We start from the raw sequence: 23124 nt of genomic DNA, 5'->3' as shown, positions 1-23124 counted from the left end.
GTAGGAATATGTCTGTCATTCAGACAGATTTTTCAGCAATGCTCCCTGAGCATGAAATCAATGAAGTTGCAATCTGCCAGCATCATTGGTTTTATCTCCCTTGGTGCTAAGGATGACAGTGCCAGTGAGGGTATGTGAAGCTCAATGAGTTTCCAAACAGCTCTTCTGGCCTGTAGCACTACTCAGCATTATTCAGAGTGTGAACTACTCTGTAGTTGCACAAGCTGCTTTACCTTAAGTAATTTTTCCTTTGTTGTTATGAAGGAAAGATTTGTGCTTCCCTCTCCTGGGTGCTTTCTCACTGTGTCTTTTGATCTAAGCTGGTAACCTGCACTGAGTAAGAGTGCCTGTAGCATGTCCCAGGGGGGTTTTCTGGGGAGCAATATTTTTTTCCTGGTCCTCCTCTTTATTCAAAAGCAAAATTGCCTGGACAATTCTTCACTGTCTACCTGAACACCATATCTGGAAGGTGGGGACTTGCATCTGTGCAAATGAAAGTACATCAGGTGAAATCATCTCACCTATAGAGGCATGCTCTGCTTTGAAACAGTTCCACAATGAACATCAGCTCTAGGTGAAGGCTGATGGATATCTAGCCCACCTCTTCTCCTCTCTTAGGTATTCTTAAGTAAGCAATTTGCACTGGTTTGTGTTGTCCTGTTTGCTACCTTGGTATAAAGTACAGAGTAAGATTTTGTTTTGGACAGTAGAAGAGTTATTTACTAGCTCATGAGCTACCCTGACAGCTGCAGGTTGGGAGTATGGAAACATTTGCAGGCTGGTGACTGTGCAGTAGTGGCTGCTGCCAAGCAAAGTCTTTAAGTCCTGTGAGATCCTTTAACTACTTCTGCAACCAGTTTCAGTTTAAATATGAGTGTGAAGAAAAAATAATTATGGAAAAAATAGCATTTGGAAGGGAGGATACAACCTCAACAGGAGTTGACATGCCTAGAGTGAATTTTGCACTGTTTTGCTAACGTGGATTCCTAGGTAAGTCTCTCATGTCCAGAAAGCTAATGTGATCTACAATGTGGTTAGTATGAACAGACTCTACTTCTCCAGCTGACTAAAAGTGCACAGTTGTGCTTTTCACTGTGGTGTGAAATCTGAGACTGGAACCTTCACAAAGCATTAATAGAAGGTCCTGTACATGTAGCAGTCTGATTATGATTACTTTTACAGCTATAAAAAAATTTGGGTTTGTATTTATCTCAGATGCTAAATATTGTAACTTTAAAATATTATATGTAAGGTTTTTTGTTTACAGATGAAAAATTGAACAATAAGAGGCAGAATTAAGGGTGCTTGATTATTCAGTTTAATGGTGGAATTAAGAATAAAGATTATAGTTACAACTAGATGTTTTACTACAAAGGGAATATAGGTACAAAAATTTATCTACTGAAAAAACTAGATATAAGATACTAATCTTCAGTAGAGACTCATTTAATTTGCATAGGAAAAAGAACAGCCTGCACATCATTTCCTGTAATAAAGGAGATTTGGATAAATTAAAAAAGAAAATTTCACCAAAATTAGGAAACGTGGATGCTTATGATTGGTCCACAGTATAATTTTCATTCTTATTCTTCAACTATAAAAAAAGATGTATGCATAAAATAATCAGGAAAACATACTAATAGGTTGCATCATAGTAAAGAAGAAAAAATAATAAATCCATTCTCAACTTCTTAATATACATTGCTTGCATCTCATCTTGTTTTGGTTATATTCCACTCTCAGGCTGTGTTTATCCCTTTGGCTGTTACAAAACATTCTTGTACTTAACTGAAAAGGACATGGTGTGTGTCTGTTTCAGGTTGCTGGCAATGCTCTTGTCCCCTTCAACACTTTACTGGATTCATAGTTTACTACTCCCACAAGGACTACTTTGGTTACCTGATCTGCACTCTTTGAGTAAAGGATATGAAAAATTACATCAGAAATATTTGAATTAATTCTTTAAACATGGTGTAGGACCAATTATACTGTGAAAAGTTAGTGAATCACGTCATCCATGTGCTATTTTGAAAATGTGTGTTATGGAATGTTTCTAGATAACATATTAAAAGAAACATAAAAAATTGCAGTTGTTGGTTTTAGCAATAGCCTAGGTTATTTTGTACATAACTTTTCAAAAATAAAAAGCTATTGCTGTATTTTGAACTTGTGTAGGCAGACAGTTTAATTACAAACATAAATAAATCCCACCTTAGACAGGGACAAAATAATAGATTAAAATAAATCCCATGAGCTGTGTCACACTAAAAGCACAAAGTTTCTCAGTTATTTTATTGCAATAAAGTTCCAAAAATTTTTGAATTATGAATCAGAATTAAAACCACATATAAACATCCAATAACACCATTCCTTTTCCCCAAAGGGGAAATATCTGTAACTAAACTTTGTGAATCTGCTCAGTCAAAAATTTCAAGTCTGTTTCTATAAGAGCTCAGAATGCTGAAGTTGGTGCTGCACAAACAGATGAATCTGAATCAAAAGTCATGGTATCAGATGTGTTCAGATATGCAGCAGGACAAAATTCTGCTTCCTGCTTTTTCATCTTTCAAAAGGATAAGCACCCTGGCTGTTTATCAGTAAGAGTAAATATACAGAGGATTAAAGTGTATACATACTTTTTAAAATAGTAGTATGCAGCTGCAATGCTTTGTCTTGAACTAGGCTTCATAGGATGGGGTACAGTGTATTTAATGAAAAGGGTTGGCTTGAATGACAGCTGAATACAGCAAAGAAAAGGGCAGCCCTGCATGGGTCATGACTGAAATTGGCTTCTGCTGTGATTTAGTAAGAGCTTTTCAGTGGGGAAGTGGATATTGTAACTTACAAAAGGTAACTTACAGCAACAAATTGAGCTGAATAGAGCTCTGAACTAATTCATGGTTTATTGAGTTTCCCTCTTGTCAGTGATAGCCAACAGTTAACTGAAGTGATTAGTTCAATATTCAGTCACAATGATGTACAGCCAACTCTCCAGCTTACAGAAATCCTGAAAGGTTTGGTTTTTTTTTTTTTAAATCAGGGTGAATAAAACAATCTGAAAAAGAAAAAAGAACGAAAGAAAAAAAAAAAAGGAATAAACCACCCAATTTGCATTGTGGGAGAGGTCAGTTCAGCACAAACCAGCAGGTGAGGGTATTTTTGAACTGTACCATAAAACACACAGCAGCAATTTAGAGATTTCAGTGTTTACCTTCATAAAAGTTTTAGACATTTCTTGCTGCTGTCCATCTTTACTGGATGCACTAAGGAAACTCCACTATTCTGAGTCTGTTACCTACAAACTTATGAAAATAAAGATTAATAAGTAAAATATTAAGGAGCAAAATATCTAGTGTGTAGGCTAACCCCGAAACAAATCTTCTGAGTCAGAACATTTTCCTGGTGTAGAGTTAAAATATCAATAACTCCATGTAACTTTATCATGGTGGATAAAAAATAAACCATCTAATTATCAGAAGGTAGCTTTGCAACAACAGAATTTATAAACACGCACTCTAAGTCCAGACCTCATGCAATAAGAGTCTTCTTGGTTCTGAAGGCAAATAGCTGGCTAATTCCTGTGAAGTAGGGTATATTTTCCAGCAGAAGTAGGGTATATTTGTGTGTTTTTTCAAGGTGAACTTACCATTGATTATCCAGATTATGTAATGAAGTAGGTAAAGTCACACTCTAAGGCATGGAAGGCCCCTAAAAGTACTTAGCAATATGATTAAAACATTTACTCCATAAATACTTCCAATTAGCAATATTTTAAACCAGGAGTTATGACAGAAAATGTTTGCTTTAAAGAATGTGAGGAAGGTTTGAAAAAATTTACCTTTTAGTGCTGTTTTTTGAAAACTTTTATGTGATATTTCTGGGCCAACCTGAAGGAAATGGGTTCCTGCCTTTGGCTGAGGGCATGAGAGCACAGACAGCACCTGCTGGTATTGAGAAGGGTAATTGTTAAATGCAACCATTTAACTGTAGCCTCATAGTGTCCTAGATAGTCGTGCTCCAAGAAAAAGTCCTCAAGGCAAAGAAAGTGGGCAGCCAAAATATTGAGGAAAAAAAGGTTTTCAACTCGAGGGTTCAAAAAACACCTTAGTAATATTACCAGCATGATTGGAAGTTACACCAGGAGGTTGCAGAAACATACTAAGGAACAGTTCAAGTAGGCTGGTATTAAAGCCTTATTAATTGATGTATCTCTCCACTTGTTTATTTGCCTGTGCATCTCTGAGGGTATCTGAATCACCACATGTGACAAATCTTCACTAGGGCATTGCTAGGATTGCCATGAGTTTCCCTGTCATGGTTGCAAAGCAGATGTACAATTGAGATATTACTGGTGGCTGTCCAAAGAACTGTGTAAAACTTGCCACTGAGCTGTGGATGTAAACTAGCAGGGAATGTAAAAATGGTAACCCAAGATGGATTTAAGAGATATTTTAACCTCTGAAGTTATACAGAATTATTTTTTCAGAACCACACAGATGTCCTCTAGAGCTGTATGAGATGCACATACACTGTCACTGTAGTTTGGATCAGAAGTGAATCCTTCTAATAGCATCTTTTATTATGGTGCTTTCATTCACCCTGAGGAGTGTCCAGAAACACAAACAGTATTACTTTCAGATGGAACTCAGCAAGAAAGAATGCTTCAAAAGGGAACCTGACTGACCTTTAGCTGCTGACAGGCTCGGTTCACAGCACCATGTTAGACCTAGTCCATAGGAGTCTCTCATACTTAGAGTGCCTATTGGCATCTGATGGACCCACTCCTAATATACCATGCTATTCTTAGTTTAGTTATAGCTCAGGGTACCTAAATTACTCCAGTTCAATATAATCAGCAATCTGAACTGTTCTTTTTCTAAAGTCTAACCTGCCAGCAGAAGGGTCTTTTAATTCAAGATAAATGTATGACACATAATGGGCAAAGATTCATTGAATTTTTTCTAATATTATTGAATTGCAGTTCCCTATTAAGTTAGCATTTGTAACATTTTAAATATGTGGAAGAGTTTTAACCAGATTCTCTTATTTTTGATAGTCATGAAACCAGCTTTATAAAAGGAAGGGGAACGTGTAATCATTTCAACGTTATCTCTTAGGTACAAAGAATGAGTTTAATCATTTCATTAATCAGCCATCTTTATAGATCAAACTATATTCAGTCTTCCCTGAAGATTTTATTCTGTGATCACTGTATGAAAAACTAAAATGGTGAACAGGAAATTGAAACTGTTATTATACAGGAAATAACAGCACTCTGTCAAAATCTACAGGAGAAACATATGTTCAAAGTTACTGTCAACATCTAACATATCAGATCAGATAGAGAGAAAAACCAAAATTACAAGAATCATTATAATATCAATTCAGGGCAAAGTTCTGTGGGTAAATAAATCCTTTCCAGCTCCATGAAAAGGAGCTGAACACAGAGTATCTGATGGAGCAAAGATCCTGTCATAATTTCATATACAGATCATATGGCAGAAGTCTCACTTCCCTCTCACATCCTTCCAGACTTCATACAGTCACAGCTGTAAGATCTGATATGTTCAGTCAACTCTGTACCTTTGTTACCTATGCCTAGCTTGCAAGAACTGCTGTGGTCTTCATTATCAACCAGTAATTAGGTGTTTAATTGCTATTGTCTCTAGTTCAGTCCTGCTAAAATGTATTTGGATTTAACCATAAATTAAAATATTTTTTGATGAAAGCTGTTAGGAAGTGTTGAGATAGAAAAGAAAGTCAGCTAAAATACATCAGGTTCTGAAGACTGAAGATTGCAAACTTTTGTAAATGAACTGAGAAAAAAGTGCTCTGACAATCATTACTGCCTCAGTAATTAATTGCTATGTTACCCATATTTGTTCAAGCAATCTACTGTTTGTAATAACACATCACATGAAAAAATGTTTTGCTTTCTGAAGGAAACTTTTGTATGACAACAGGTGGGATATAAAACCTCCATCTAGGTGGCATGCTGCATTTAACCACAAACTGTAATGTGTATTTTTAACATTCATTTCACCTCAAAGGGAAATTAGGAACAAAAATAAAATACCTGGGATTTACCAGCCACAGAGCTTACAGTTTGTAGACTCCCCTTTCTTAGGACTCACTAATTGCAGCTGGTAGAATAAAGTTTTTAGTCAGAGCAATGTTCAAGATGTTCAGTACAGCACAGGCAGAGCAGCAAAGCACGTGCCTGCAGGTGAGCACTATTCAAACGTGACTCAGTTTGGTAAAGTTCTGAGCTATGGGATCAGTATGGCTACAAATGCATTTACCATAAGAGATCTTCTGACCAACAATATTTGAGTAGGTTCTTGTTCAACACCTTCTGAGACCAGGTTGTCTTCTCTCCCCCAGGGTATGTGAAACAGTAGGCCTGAAGCTCCTCAAGTTCTCGAATTGGCTCATACAGCTGAACTATGTAACATGAGAACATTAAGCAGAACCCAAAGCAAACAAGATGTGCAAAATTTCAGAGCTGGACAGAAGCTGCACTAAAGATACAGGAAAGGGCTTCTAATAGCTTCTGACTCTTCTGGTAAGGACCCATCACTAGCAGTCTTGAACAACAGATGATAAAACTGTATCAAACAAATACAGATACTTGAGTATTTCCAATGATTCTCATTACTTGAAAGCTAAATTTTGCCTCATCTTTTTAAATCAGATTTTCTACTTTAGGGAAAACAACTATGTTCTTTGTATCATATTAAAAACCAAATTCTTTCTTTCCTTTTTTGTTCAGTTTCTAGGCCTGAAGTTGTCTCCAACAGGCTTGTCTAGACAGCCAGGTGTTTATGTATCATGTCAATAGCTAATTCCTAGTGTTTGATACCTTCTAAAAACTGATAATAGGCTTAGAAAATTGCTTTCTTCTATTAATTGTGGTCTAGCCTGTTTGAGCATATTACAGTTACTCTATCAGGGAAACTGAAAAGCTGAGTACCTCTCTCTTCCCACTGTGTGAAGCAGGTAGCTATGAAAAGTAGTGCTGGGTTTTAAACCCTATGAATGTAAAAACTAATGTGTAAAAAGACATATTCAAATGGGTTTTTATAGACACAGGCAGACCAGATTTTTAAAATTTTCAGAACAATTTATCAGAGCTGCTGTAAAATCTACTTTTCCTACTCATACCATGGAAAGTGCAGTACTGGACAAATGTCAAAAAAAACCAATTAGGATAAAAAGATAAAACCACACTGTGACTTCTGTGAGACCCTCAGACTTCAGATCATAAAATAATTATGAACTGTTTAGGTCAATCCCAACTTCATGGTTTGGGATCCCACTTGGACTGCATCAGGGGACCATGCCTGCTCTACTTTCCTGATGCCAGAGTAAGACTGTTCCACTACTGTCTGGTATGTAGATTAATAACATCAGCCATTGTATATAATACTTATTTCAGGTAAAAGTAATGGAAAAGCATGTATTACTCAGCTCCATTTCTACCATTATCGCTCTCTATCTCCAGGATGAATATGGTCAATAACGTTACAGGCTGGAAGGTGTTGCAGAGGTGTGGAAAGGAAATAGGAAAAAACAATGTGGAGTAAGTAGAAGCCCTTCCAAAAGAGAGATGGGATATTTAGTTTCAGAGCCCTTTATAGTTGGATTTACAGAGACAGTATGGACCCTATATTATTTAAAAAATCATGGTTTTCCATGATTCAGAATAAATTTATTAAATTATTTAAATTATTATTAAAATTATTAATTATTAATAAAAATTATTAAATTATTTATTTGCACAGATATTCACTATATTAGCAGTAATTATGTTGCTGCAAGTAACTGACTTGCACATGTTGATAAAACACTTGGTAAGTCAAATTTTGCTTTGCTGGACAAGGCTACAGTGACTTGCAATAACTTACATTGAGACAAGGAAAATGTGGCATTGATTTCACCTTGAACACAACATCCACAGGAGAGATGTCTACTGTTACACACTGGACCGTAGAAAATTACAGGATTATCAATACCATGTTTCTTTTGGTTCACTTCTGGAATCCCTCTCTAATTTTGACATGTGATATACTATGTCACCTCCACGTGTGGTAGACTTACTCCTTTCATCTAGCTTTCAAGGTAGAGGACCTGAACTTAATTTTTTTCTTTTTTTTTTTTTTTTTTTCAGCCTGGTTAAGGCATTCTGTAGTTAAGCCATAACACAAAGCAGTGGCTTGTGCACCACCTAAATAAGGAATCATAAAAAGAAAACTGGAATTCACAGAATCTGCTGGAATTTATGTTCATTCTTTCTTGACTGCAATCTGTGCAAAAAAAAAATTAATATTACTATCTTTGGATTGATTGTTGTGATATACATCAAGCTCCAGTTCTTCACAGTCTGACCACCTTGAGTGATATATGTTAATAACTTGCTTTAGAATTACACCCAATATAAATCTTGCTGTCATTGATGAAAGAAATAAAAGTTTTATTTGTTAATGAAATATGATGTCGTCTTTCTGGTGCTCTATTTAAACATCACCTAGGAGTAGATCATGTTTTTAGAAGTCAGGAGTAGCCCCAGGCCTTCCATAATTCTAATTGATGTAAATGAAGAAAATAATGAAAGCTTGTGTGTGCTGACCCTGTTATGCGGGGTGGTTTCACCTCAATTAATCAAAGAACCTTTAGAGATGTTGCAAGCATCTGGCCTGAATAGAGAGTACTTCAGAATCTGATACTAAACTGACCTCACTCAGTTTAGATACTGTGCCTAGATTTCTGGTGAAACTGCTTAGTTTCCAAACACTGACAGGTTTAAAGGAACAACCACATTAAAACCATAACTGAACTGCTCTCCCCAGAAAACATTATCTTTTGGATAAATATGAGATGGGTGGATAAATCTGAGAACAGATCCCCTTGGAGAGTTTGTGTTCATGATATGAAGGTGATAGCACAGAGAAAGTTCCCATTTTGTGTTTGAAATGTCAGTTGCCACATTTGACAAAATTAATAGTATATAGAACAAAACGTAACAATAATGCTTGCTTTTCAGTTACTATCTTCATACTATCTGTCATTTGTAAAAGCTAATGCAATTCAGAATTTTTATTTATTTTTACTCTGCAGTAGCTTATTCTAGTGGTTTTCTGGAAACACAGATACTCCTGTAGCACATTACCTTTGTCACATCTGATATGTGTTCTTTCCATAAAATGACCTTCATGCCGTGCAGCCGATAATGTTTGCAAGTAAAACCTGAAGACAAATGAAGGTCTATAATAACACACTGGAGGGTTATGTTTATTGATTACAAGCCTGAATATTTTTACAGTGATATTCCTTTGTCATAAAACTCAGGCATGCAGGCATTTCTAGACATTGTTTTGTTTGTTGTTGGTTTTTTACAAATAGAAGTATTTACAATTGTTTTACTGATGTTGTTATTTAATTTTTCAGTCAATTCATAGACTGTTCAGTAGCAAAGCAGTAGTTTTAAATGCTGATTATGTGCAGAATGAATGAAAAAACAAAAAGAAAGAACCAAAAAAAGGACAAAACAGGAGAATTTTCACCCATATGTTGTGCATACAAATTTAAAAGCTGCCTCTCTTCTTGAATTACAAACACTGGATGATGAAATTTCTATAAGTTTAATGTATTTCCAATTTGTAAACAAGGAATTTATTTTTGAAAATTTTGAAAAGTGCTTTTAGACAAAAAAAGAAGAGGGAGGGCAGGAAAGATATGAGGGTATGGTGAAAATAAAAATAAGAAAAAGAATAGAATAGAAAGATAAAGTTCTGATTGAAAAGTGAAAGAGCAGTTGAGTCATTTAGTACTCCTGAAAGTGTTTTTGTTTCTCAGGCACAATTGCCTCTTAATATCACCAAAACTGTACAAAAAGTATCTTATTTTCCCTGAGTCTACCTTCTCTCAAAAAAGTGTGTCTGAAAGACACAAAAAAAAACCTGTTTTCAAATTTATTTATTGCAACCTTTGTCATTTTTTAACTTGTCATAATTTCTGAAGAAGTTCCTGCAACCACAAGTCTAAAAAAACCTGAAGACTGAGGTGAAAAAGCCAGATAAGCAGAAAGTAGCACTTTGATGTGCTTTCCCAGCCTTCCTGTCAAAAGGGCCCCTGCACTAGTATGAAGCTAAACTACAAATCCTCATGCTTCCACATAGATCAAAATATGGGGAGTACCATTCTTTTCTATTGAAACTCAAACGCAAGGTAAAATTGAGTAGGGAACCCAAGCAACATTGTCAGGAAAGCCCAGATGGGCTGAACACCCCTCTGCATATCTCTTACTAGCAATTGTATATGCTTTTCTGCAAGAGAAATTAGATGACCGAACATAATTGATTCTTATCATTCCCATTTTCTCCCTGAATGGAGATTGTCTTCCTAAAGCTATAAAGTATTTTCTGAATAAGAGAAATAAGTAAAATTTCAGCAGCAAGAAAAGGGTCTGTCTTTATCAAAAAGAAACCATGAGCCCAGAACAAGGATGAAATTTTGTACATGAGAATTTACATGAGAATCAAAGCTTATGAATATACCCTATTTTTCCTATGAATTTAATCTTCCATTGGGTCACTCACCTGAGGCATTATGGTTTCACTACACTCAATTTCAGTGAAGAAAACAAAATTATTTCCTTGCACAATACGGAAGTTTTTAAACTGCTATAGGCTGAACATAATGAGGAGGAAACTAAAAAGACTCAGTGACAGCCTTCTTCCTTCCACCTCTTAGAACAAATGCAACAAAAAATTATGTGTTTTTCTAATATAATTTATTTTTTTTTTAAATTGTGGCTCCAAGGGCCTTTTGATTTTGTAGAAACTGTAGGATGAAATGGTATCTGTGTGGAAAGTGCAGGTTATAAATACAACCCATGTGCAACAACGATGCCAAACATAAAAGTCGGATGGGTTTCTGATTTCTCCACTGACCTTTGAGTGCAATTGCCATATTAATACATGACAGTAATATTGACGAAGGTCCCAGGAGGCATTTTTGACTGTAAGAGAAAGCAAAGATTGTTCCCCGAGGAGAAAAGTGAACCACAACTTGAGAAGGTGCAGTGCCCATAGGTGTTGGAAGTGAAGTGAAGTGATGTGATGCGTCAGGAGGCGCCTGAAGGGTCTCTGGGTTCTGACTGCTCCTTCTGGCCAAGGTGAGGGATAAGGAGTGAGGCATCTTGTGCCCCATACAGTGACTTGTCCAAACAACTCTCTGTTGCCTGGTGTGGGCTTTTTATGACACCTCTTGTTCAGACTTAGCAAGTTACAGTAGTTAATAATTTAAAACAGTAGTAGATGATGTACTAAAAGACTCCTGGGGCTTACAGTACCACGCTCCCTGCACCAGCAGAGTGTTCTCCTATGCAAGAAAATCTGGTGTTTACTGTGAGGGCCAAAACTGAGCCCTTCTTACTTTCTGAATAATATGTACCAGTTGTTATCGGGTACTCCACCTTGCACTAAGTATATTGGTTGCTGCACATTTCTATGTTTTTACAGATAACCCACACAAAGAAGAAGCACCTGGCTCCTCTTTTCAAAGGGTTAAGCTTAAATCCTAGCCACATGCAGTGTCACACTTGCACATTATAATTAAGATAAGATCATTATCTGATTCAAAGAAATAAGAAACAAAACTTAAAATTTTCAAACAGGAAGAAAGCTTTAACCAAAGCCTCTGAAGTACTACAGATCATTTCTGTCTTACAAGATGAATCACAGTTTATACAAGATCATAATTTACTACTCCAAATTCTTCCTTAAACAGAAATATGGTTTGCATCACACTACATGAAACGCCCACTTTTTGTTTTTTAATAAAATGGAGCACATGAGACATGTTTGTTTTGGCCAGAAGCATGCTTCTACTTGATTTAAACAATTTATTCTTATCTAGTCTAGTACATTTGTTGCCTCCTATTTTTCTAGTGGAGAATGCAAAATCTTCTATGATGCTGCATATTTAGTTTCAAAATGATTGTATGGTTCTTCCTGCCGAAGTGGAAAATACAAAAAGACAGTGCATGACATTGTGGGAAACTCAACTGGAAGAATAAAGTAGAAAAAATATAAAAAATACTCATTCACTATTTAAAAATAGATGCTGATATTTTGCATTAACTCAATATCTGCTAACTTATGACATATCATTCTATACAAATAAAAATGTTACCTAGCAAAACATCTTTTTTTTTCCAAAGAACTGAGTTTTCTTGTCTTCTAAATTAGTCTAAACTTAAAGACCTGTCATATTCATTTCCACACCACTAATGACCGCTTTAAAGCACTACATTATTTTCATAGCATAGATCTATGAGCAGAAATAAAACCAATGCAAATGAATAACAAGAGTCTGTTTAATTTGTGCCTATACCAATAATGACCATGCCATGGTATTGAAGACCCACAGACTTCCGTGCTGCCATGAGAGTACCTCAGGGATTACTGTTTTCCCAGCCTCCATAGAAATTTAGTCACATTTTTTTCCAAAGGTTAGTATACTAAATTCCTAGCCTAATTTATGTGTGTTTTCTATTATAGCTGTTTCCCTATTATCTGAATCAAAACACACCTCTCTCCTATCCTTACTGCACTTCCCTGGAGAAGTAGACTGAGAGATAGACAGGACTTATATAGGTGTTAAACTTGAAGGACACCAAGGACCTATTATGATTGTACTTGTCTGGATTTTTGGAAATTTTTATACACTAATAACATGATCCCTCCATGACAGCATCTGGAATACTCTATACACAAAAACTTTGGGGTAAATGAATGGCCAGGTTAGACCTATTTGCTTTTTCTTGGGTAATAAATGCTACACAATATATTGCAGGAACTTTCCGGTCTATTTCATTATAACGTCAACACAACTGTGATTTAATATTTGCCACTGTGCTAGTCAAACATTTTCTGATCAGATATATAAACCGACTTTTTTTCTCAAGACTACCTACATATCATCAGGTGCTAAAACTCACATGGTGTTGGCTCTACGCAGGCAAGTTTGTTATAGAAATGGGAATAGAAACAGTAGGAATTAAAGGCTCTGCTATTACATATCCTAAGCTTACTAACCACTGAATAACAACACAGGGAGGAACAATGACATCTGAATATTTCCTGACAACAAAAATGTATCATAGTACTACTATGTGTGATGATATGATTCAATAAAATATTATGATAGGCTAATAGGTGGTTATTATGGAGAAGGGAGGTCAGAGTATTGTACAACATCTGGTTTTAGTACTTGCTGTTGATTCCATGTTGTCTGGAAAAGCTTTCAAGTAGAAGCCCAGCTGTCAAGAGATGAGGGACAATACAAGCCTGTGAAGACACTGGTGTAGGCTGATGCCAGAGTCATTTAGACACACTGCTGCCTTACCAAGTATGCTACCCATCACTATTACACAGCCATGCTCCTCTTCCTTTGCTGTCTTTCCAGCTTATGAATCTTTCATTCCTTTGTGCAGAGTCAGCTGAGTGTTAACAGGAGCATTGAAGGAATGAGAGAAGTAAAAGATATTTTGTAGAAAATACTCATATCATTGTGGCTTTTTAATTAAAATAATAATAAAATTTATGATTAACACAATTGATGTACATTGGATGTCCTCACAACCTAAACCCAGAATCAGGACTCTCAGAGGGCTGAAGTACTTCACTGACCAGCTGGCTCCTTCTCCTTCCATTCATTTGTCAAATGGAAGTGGCAAACAGAATCTCATCCCAAATTTGCCACATGATCAGGTTCTCTGCTAATGGCAGAAGTCTATGTTGGTATTATAGCTGAGGCATATACCTGAGAATGAAACTTTCCTGATTTCCCATTCTTAATGCAAGCCTCTCATATTTAATTATACACAATTTTTGTCCAAGTAACTGTCACAGCATTCAGGTTCAGAATTAAAGGTGATGTGATCTACACAGAATGAAACAGCTGTAGGTGATCAGATCAGGATCTCCAGTACTTATCAGATTCTTCTAAGGTAGCAAAAGTGGAACAAAATATTTATTAGTCACTTCCAAAGTTTAGTAGATATACTGAAATATTAATTTTTAATTTGGTAATGATTTTTATGTGAGGATGTTTATCATTCTGTGTTTTTTTCATCAGAATTACTCACTAGGCCTTTTCTCAATGCCATTTCTTTCTCTCCACACTGATCACTGGAGCAGGTCATTAACTCCAAATGTGAGTTTTGCACCTCTGGTGTAAGACATTTCCTCTCACTTAAGTTCTCAGCATCTCTGAAGCATGGCTGTACAGTAAAGACACTGCCAACTATTATTTACATTTCAGTTAAAGTTAGAATGATTTTTCCACAAGCTGTTCCCATGATCATATATTTTTCTATCAGTCTATTGATGGGAATGACCATGTATTGGAGGTATGTGCATGTTGCACAGATATTAAAGCTTTCACTATGTGTATTAAATTTTGTACTTCAATTTCTCCCTTTAAACTCTCCTAAAGTCCCATTAAAAATCACAAATGCTAAAGCAGTTTAATTAAATGGATATCATTTGAACACTAATTTTCAAGTAAATATTGGTTTAATCTTTGCACAGCAACTACAGAATCACCTATTGACCATTTTATATGAACCAGCAATTGATGCTGCTACTGCTGTTCAAAGGCTTGCTGGTGTTTTTAATTTTGATCACACATTTTAGGATTTGCTTTCTGGTTGCATGGCTAGTGCACACTTCCTATATTTTTCGTGCCACAAAACGTTAAAAAATGTATTACTCCTATGGAAGATATCTGTGTTATTTCATAGGACTTTACAAATCTATCTCAATAAAATTTAACCCGAATAGAATGACAAATCAGGTCCGTAATAAGCAGCTGCTGCAAAACAGGCAGCAAAAATGGTACTAAATAGAATGTATAGATCCTGGTGAAAAGCATATACTCCTAATCAAATTAAAATTCAGAGTATAGCAGAGAACAGAGTGAGGAAAGAGGTGAGAGGGAGGGAAAGAGAGGAGGAGGGGTGGTGGGGGAGGGACATTTGTCTCTGGCTTGAGTTAAAAAGGAGTGCAGGGTTACTCCAGGGTGCCTTTGCTAATAATGACAAGATCGTTTGCTTCTCACATCTGTAGCAAAAAATGAGAGGAGAAGATGGAAAAGAGGTCCTGGGATGTACCAGCTGTTGATGTTGGTCCTCCCTGCTGAGCCCAGAGCCTTGTGCCCCAACCGGAAGGCATCTCAATCTGTTGACATCTCCAGCTCTCTGCTACTCCGGGACACTCAGCTGAATCTAAGACGACAATCATCTGGCTGAGTGAACAAAAATCAGTGCCTACAGTGAAAAAGCAGGGCTAACACACAAAGCAGATGGCTGGAGGCCTGCTCATTCCTGTTTCTGGAGCTGTTTACACTCTTAAGCGACTAATTTTGGCATGTTATACTACTAATGAAGTTTTTTTGTGTGACCCAATATACTGCTTACAGTGCAGTCTGGGATCACTCTAATTTGACTTCAGCAGCTCAGTGCTATTGCTGATCAAGAGACAGTCAATTAAAATTGCATGAGCCTGACTAATCATGGTCAGTGAGAATCAAAGCTGAATTTCAAAATGACAGCTTTCTCCCATACATAATAGTCAAAACCTACAGCTTTAGATTTTCTTAGCTAAAATACCTTGAAAATGTGTAACATCAATCTAATATTTGTCTGTATGGGGCTAAGACCAAAGTCACAGACTAAAAAAGATGCACAGAACTCCAAGTCCTTAACTGACATACTTGTTCAGAAATTTGAAATTTTATTCAGCCTTTCCTATATTAATGCAGGCAGACTCCAGAACTGCAACAGAACGTTCTATGATGGAATATGATAACATTTCAAAAGCACTGTTCAAAAGATGTTGGTTATTTTACCATCTAACTCTTCCTCACTGAGCTAGAGGCTGCTGAGTTTATTTTGACTGGGGTGCAAAATGTAGAACTGACACACAGACTCAAGACTTTTAAATATTTGAAGGCAAGGTAGAGTTTAATTGAGTATCATGGAGAGGTTTAAATGAAAAATTATTTCATACCAATCTATAGTTTTTGGTGGGTTTTTTATGTATTCTTTTTTTCCCAGAAGACTGTGAAAGGTGTTAAGCATGACAATCTCAGATTTGCTACAGCTATCCAACTTGAACTCCACACACACAGCTGGCCTAGTCTTAAAATAGCTCTTTTGCCTGTGTCTTAAACTCATTCATGGTTTCACAATGGTGGTTCCATGGCCAATAAGGATAGGTAAATTGTTATCTATCTAAGCAGTCAAAGCTAAAGAGCTGTTTGAGGTTATTTTAGGGCTGTTAAGGGCAAGCAATTTACTAATAGTAATGGTTGAATGACATAATTTGCCCAGTCAAAAACTAAAGAGCCTGCCTAGTCTGGAATCATTTTTCAAAGGCCTTGAATTAAAATGAAGAAAGAAGAAACTGCAGGTTTTTTCCAGAGTCTGAATGTGGACTTATCTATTGACCATTAGCTGCAATGTCCAATTCCTTGACAGTTCTTGGCTCCCTGGCTACAGAAGCTTCTTTATTTTAATCAGGACCATAGAGTTTTTCCATTTCCTAGTGGCTAAGGACACTGGGTTCTTTAAAGCTCAGAAGGGTTTTTATTTGTCCTGTGCTATTCACTTTCAGTTTCAGATTTAGATAATCCAAATTGTCTATTATGGCAGTCCCTCCACCTAATGGAAGGAAGGTCTGTACTGAGGTTATGTGTTTGTCCTATCTTTAGGAAAAATCCCTAGTCTATGGAACTGATCTCATGAATGGTGGCCTATGGACAGCCTCAATATCAGTCCTAAAGTCTGTACTACTAAAATATCACAGTAACTGCTCATTCAATTTTTTTTTTCATGGAGAATACTATTAAACTTTGCCATAATGAATCCCAGAAATATTCCTCCTTAGCCTAACATAACAGCCTAAAAAGAGGCCCCAGTAATTTGATATCTACCCATGTACACACTCACTGTGTGCTCAAAACCTCTCTGACATCCACCAGTTGTGTCAGGCATCATGACCACCACAAGACACTTTTACTATATAGCCTTTATGTATTGCTTCCTGTTGACAAATAAACCTTTTGTGCTGATATTTAACATATAAGCAGTATTTAGCATGATAATTTCAAAAAAAATTCAATATTAGGCTTTTAGTGGTGTGTCACCTAACTGTCTTATTGGAATAAGGTCTAGCTGGAATCGTTATGAAGAACCAGGTATTTTTGATGGAAGACAACTAAGACATTACATACAAAATAAAATTAATGATTCCCCCAAAAGTCTTGATGCAGTCATCCATAAAACCTATAATGCTCATAAAGACATTTGCCTTCTGTTATAAAATGTACTAAAGATAAAACCCAGTATTTATCTGTTCTTGTTTGCATAAAACTTTTTATTTCATTTGGTTTTCTTTAATCGTCTTGTTTCCCTTTCTCACAGTCAGCTAAAAAATACTACTTTTGCTGTGTAGTACTCACCAGTATGTAATTATTCAAACATTACTTTGTATGGAAATTTTTAAGATTTCCTCACTTAAACCAATGCATATCTGGGTTCTTCACATCCTTCCTTTGATCATAGGAAACTGCAGAAACTCTGTTTTCTCATTTTAAACCCGAAGAAGAGAGCAAACTAAAAAACAAATAAAAAAACCCACAAAGCAACCCTCCCCAAACATTTTTATTGCTTATTTTTGGAGATTAGAGGAAGGCAGTGGCTGCCTTCTATTCTGCCACCACTCAGACATTAGTTTCTGTCTTCTGAGCAATGGTTTCCACTGTAGCAGATACATGCACCTGAGCCATTGTCCTCTACAGTTTTAATTTGCCTTGTCCACATACCCCCCACCCATCTGCAAAACTTGACTGTAACACTCAAAAACTTTACTTATCCATAAGCTGGGGTTAGTCTTGAATTTCCATTGTCTCATGTAAGGAATTTCTAGTAAGAAACTTTTTCATGTGAGGACATTTTGCAGTGACTTTGCAATAATTAGTCACAGCTGTGAAGGTTTCCAACAAACCACAGGAGAACATGACTTTTTGCATAAGATATTCAAATTACCAGATCTTCTCCTGTCCCTGCTTGTATACAAGCAGTGGAGTAAAGAAGAGATTAAAATATTAGGGGTTTAGATCATCTGAAGACAATATTGCTGCCACATCTTTTGCAAAGGACCAGAAATATAAATGTGTCATTGTTCTTCTAAAGAGGAAAATGAAATTTCTCTTGCATTTGTTAGAAGCAATATCTAATGCCGAAAGAAGTTTTAACCCAAGTTAGATAAATGGGATGAAATTCCCAGACCTGATAAGACAGTTAGCAACTTTCTGATGAGCTGCCAGGCATATATGAAGGATGAAGTTCCCACCCCCTCGCCACACACACATAGGTTTATCACAACCTATTAATTCGTATGAACACTTCAAAGTGCCTCACCTTCTGGTAGGACTTTACCTCCAATTATCCCGCTCAAATTAATAACTCAACCTTATTTTATTTCTCACTGTGAAGAGAATGGAAAAGATAAATAAGAGGAACTTTAAGAGTATATGATCTAAGAACAGTGGCAGGAGTGATGTTTGCTGGGCTCTGACAGGCTTTTGTGAGCTTAACAGCTTTTAGAAGACTTTTCAGCCTCAGGGTCTGTCTAACATCCTCTGGAGACGGAGCTGGCCATGAACTGTTCCCAAGGAGGAAAATTAGGGACATTTGTTCTTTAAATATGCTTCATAATTGTGTTTGATGTTGTTAAATGCTTGATATCCTGTAGATATTAATTAAGTACAAAAACTATTTTTTCTACTTTGTTCAGAAAAAAAAAAAAAATCAACCCTGGTAGGTTACACAATCAAAACTATAATCTTCCTCAAGCATGCAAATTAACAATTAGAACATCTCAACAATGGAGTTCTGCTAATCCCTCCACAGGAGAAAATTGGTTATCAGCCTACGGCACCAATTAACCAAACAAAAGCTGTTTAAAGCAGAAAAATAGACAGAAAATTTACTAGGATTCAGTTGTTTTACACTCAATATAGACAGACCCTCCCACTGTGGAACTGGATTTAGTTTATTTTTGTGTGAGTAATCTGCTGCAAAAGGTGCTGGGTTCGGACCAGTGGGAGATGCAGTTCACTGTTTGAGGAGGTAGAGCATGGCCACTGCAAACTTGATTCCCACAGCCCACTCTGCCCATGAACTTCAGTGTAAGATGATTATAAAATTACAGTCCTCTGAAATGTTTCTTGCACTTTGCTTTCCAGTGCCTTGTCCCATTCAGTGTTAGAGGCAAAATAATCAACTAGCTGGAATACTGAATGGTCTCATTCAGCTTTCCATTCCCTTGGTCTCATTGTGGGATTCTTTACCACATGGTACCACATGGTACGGTTCTTGAAATCTCTGTGTAAAAGAATTAGCTACCCTGACATCCACTAGCAACCACAGTTATGCAAAATTCAAAAAATAACTAACACGGATCACTATGTCATATTTGGCTAGCACAACCATTGTCAAAAAAAAAAAAAAAAAAAAAAAAAGAAAAAAAAGAAAAAAGCAGTATATTATCTATAGGTGTGGCCAATCTGAGTACTAACATGTTTTAAATTGTGACCTACCTGAAGGGAACACCCAGATCATTGAAGCAGGTGGTGCTGGGAAGAGGCGTGTGAAAAAGCTCTGCAACTACAGAAATGCTGTACAACTTGGCTGTCTTCCAGTTTCATAAAATAAGGGAAACATCATTCGTGCAGGTGCAATAAAACTCATTTTGGCTGTGTGTGAAAATAAAACTTTCATTCAGAAAGCATTGCTTGCTCTAACATGATTTTTCTTGGGGTTGGAGTCTAGCTGAAGGAGAAGATATTAGCATTGTTGAGGAAGCCTACAGTAAGGAAAAAAACATGAAATATTTCTTGAAAATTTGAAAAAATAAATATACCTTTTTGAAGTCTTTAATTGAATACAAAAGAAGTTTTTAAAAAAGAAAGCTTTAACTGACGGTTTTGGAAATTGAAACCTTCTGTCTGTGGAATGAATATAAAGCAAAGAATAGCTATGCCTCTTCCTCCTCTTCTTCGTCCTTCTTGTGCTCCTCTCAGTGTGCCTGATCTGTCCTAGCTGAGCTGCCTTTACCCATCATCAAAGTGAAATAGTAATATTCTTGTTTGGATTAGACATTGTGACTCCATATATTTGCAGGGGCTATTGTTACAGCAGTACCTATGGCACATTGGCTTTATTGTGAATTTATAGCTAGGATCTCTGTAATATATGACTTTTTCAAAAAAAAAAAAAAAAAAAAAGAAAAATTTTAAAAATTGTTTAACGTAAGTAGAGATTCCAGAGTCTTCTAGGTATACCATATATTTCCAGGGTAACAAAGATTAAGACACAGGCAAATTGAACAGTAGCATTGCAAACTCTGAATAATATTGGGTAAATGTTTCTGTAATTCAGAGGATCATTGTTCTTTCTAATCCAGATGCTCAGTTTTGAAAGTGCCAAAGTTCACCAATTGGCCCCAGTTATAAGAATATATTTACTTAGACTTTCTTGACTAGAGAGGTAGTCTTGATAGAATGGAACATTTCTTGACCCACATGTTTTAAAAAAACAGGTTAATTTTGTGTTAACTAATCTGTGCATGAAAGAAAGCCATTGAAGGCTGAAGCCCAGTTCTACCTACCCAGATCACTGAGGTGACTCATTTACAGGACACATTATTGCTTCTCTTGAAACACTGTTAATTTGCTTATTTCTCCTTATGAGCTGGAAGTTAAAAAATCTTCTTTTTCCCCCTCCCCAGTCCCCCCCATAACCCACTTGATGTGTTTTGAAGTTATGGGTGAATCATTATATTTTTAAAGGAAGTCCAGCTGCAATGCCTACAACTAAATCTTACAGTTAAAATTCCATTAAACAATGAAGTGCTTTTAGGAAGCCAGAGAGAGAAAGCACATTTAATAACCTAGAGGCTGGGTGCAACTTCATGTTGCTTCAAAGTAGTTCCTATTTTAAATCTTAGTATTGCTTGAGGCCAAAAACTGACTTTATTACATTTCAAAATGAAAAAAAACCCTATGCACCTGCTTTTGTAACAGACTTCTAAAAAAATAAAAAAAAAACCCTGATACTTATAGAAGGAATACATTGTGTAGATCATATATGTCATCAGTTTAACAACAAAAAACTTGATAATTCATTCTCTGAGCAAGAAAACATAGAGCCTCAACTGAAACGATAGTACATTAAAAGCTGTTTAAACTCTACACTATGAAGTGGAACAAACATCTGGGTAATCTTTCTAGCACTGTCTGGCCTGCTCTGTCACTTCAGGACAAATCCCCAAACATTTTGTTATTAAAATGTAAACTATAGTAGAGGTTAAATATCAAGGGCCAGGTCTGGAAGAACCTCAAGTACACTCAAGTATATAAAGTCACATTCATATCAGATTTAGATCCTTAATTGCAAATTTTTCAGTGCGGAGATTTATCACTTAAATGTAAATTATCATTTTTTTTAAACTCCATTAACACTCCTGGTTGGAATACCCATGTACACAATACTTTATATACAAGGGGAATGAAAATTCTGATTCTGAGATTTGTTATTTTCAAAGAGGTGTACATAAGAAATACAGGGATTTTTTTATTTGCAAACTCTGAAATGTGATCTGTGAGGATCAAATAAAACACCTAAGTCATACGACATGTACGTATTTAAATATACACATAGTTTAAACAGAAATCATATTTCTTTTACTAGAGAAACAGATATCACACAGTATTAAACAGAAATCACATTTATGTTAGGATACTAATGCTTCCAGTAAGAAGTAGGCATAATGCCTCTAAATATATCCAGGATACTCCTACAATCTGTGAATAAAACCCACATACTTCTAGAATTTTTTTTGCCCCATTTTGCATGGCTAGAACAACCACAGTACCAAGCCACTGTGAGAAGACAGTCAAAGGGGAAAGTAATGGTAGGCAAAGTTGTGACCTGCTGTGAGCTGGCACGGGCTCTAGGCTCCATTTTCTATGGAGAATGGACACTCCACAGTACTGCATGCTCAAAGGTACCAGCAGTGGTCACACAGAAGGCACAAAGGTTCTGAGGTCAAGGATGATAGTAAATTTTTTAATTCTAAATAGACAGGGTTTTTGGTTGAGAAATTATTGCGCTTTTTTTTTTTTTTTTTTTTTTTTTGGTAATTGTATATGTTACTTTTCCAGCGAGCACACAGTTAAATTGACAGGACTCCATTTGTAATCCACAGGACAATAGATGACCTGAGTAAAACTGTGCACTATCCTCCAGATGTTGTGTACACTGAAACACCTGGAAGAGCCACAGGAGAGGAGGAAGAATGACCGCTGCATTTACTAAGGGAGCAGCTGTATATTCAGCAGGCAGAACACATTGCCCTACCTTCAGCACCTATCAGTTTCACGCTTTTTGAATTTATTAAACACTTAACTTAGTCCATACATACCAGCAGATTCCATTCCTAATGGATAAAAAATCCTAATGGCACTTCCTTTTCCTTGTACAAAAAAATCGTAGGAAGAATCCCTGAGCATAGGAAAAAATCTGTCATTCATAGCTATATTGAGTGAATTATTATATATCATTACCTTTTTCACTGACACCCATGGTCATTAGGATTTACCAGTGGATGTGAGAAGGAAAATGAGCCTGTAGAAATTGAAAAGTAGATAAGAGTCAACCATGTAGTCTACTCCTAGTGCAATTATCACTTCAGTTTTTGCAGTATTCAGGCATGTTCAAAGACTACTCTCTATTCAAATTTTCTCATTGAAATTATTATTTTTCAATATAAGGCTGTTAGAATTCAGCCTTTGTTTAGTGATTTATTCTGCCCTGTTGAACAAGTTGCCACTAAAACAACAAAAACACCACAAAGATGCTAACTACTAGGCTGGTTAATTCTTCAAAACTCAAAGAAAAAAAAAATCATTTAAAGAGTTTTCTTGAACCTGAACTCCTCTGATTCAAGGTAAAATTCTGCAAACTGAGAAGAAATTTAGGGAAGTATGCAA

At 36.2% G+C, this 23124-nt stretch overlaps 1 long non-coding RNA gene across 4 annotated transcripts; it reads left to right on the top strand.

Annotated features, from left to right (window-relative positions):
• The first annotated feature begins 731 nt into the window (after positions 1 to 731).
• Positions 732 to 22919, top strand: LOC139792919 (uncharacterized). Of its 4 annotated transcripts, XR_011724437.1 has the most exons (4): positions 732 to 990; positions 3041 to 3147; positions 7288 to 7391; positions 8171 to 8494. It is a non-coding gene; the product is annotated as an uncharacterized lncRNA (long non-coding RNA). The 4 variants fall into 4 exon arrangements; XR_011724438.1 differs by lacking the exons at positions 7288 to 7391; positions 8171 to 8494 and adding an exon at positions 22341 to 22919 and having other exon boundaries at positions 737 to 990; XR_011724436.1 differs by lacking the exons at positions 7288 to 7391; positions 8171 to 8494 and adding an exon at positions 15135 to 17153 and having other exon boundaries at positions 740 to 990.
• The last annotated feature ends 205 nt before the right edge of the window (positions 22920 to 23124 follow it).

Source organism: Heliangelus exortis, chromosome 2 (genome assembly GCF_036169615.1).
Source record: "Heliangelus exortis chromosome 2, bHelExo1.hap1, whole genome shotgun sequence".
In the NCBI taxonomy this organism is placed as follows: Eukaryota; Metazoa; Chordata; class Aves; order Apodiformes; family Trochilidae; genus Heliangelus; species Heliangelus exortis.
The sequence above is the reverse complement of the archived record's forward strand: the minus strand, read 5'-3'. Positions and strand labels throughout refer to the sequence as shown.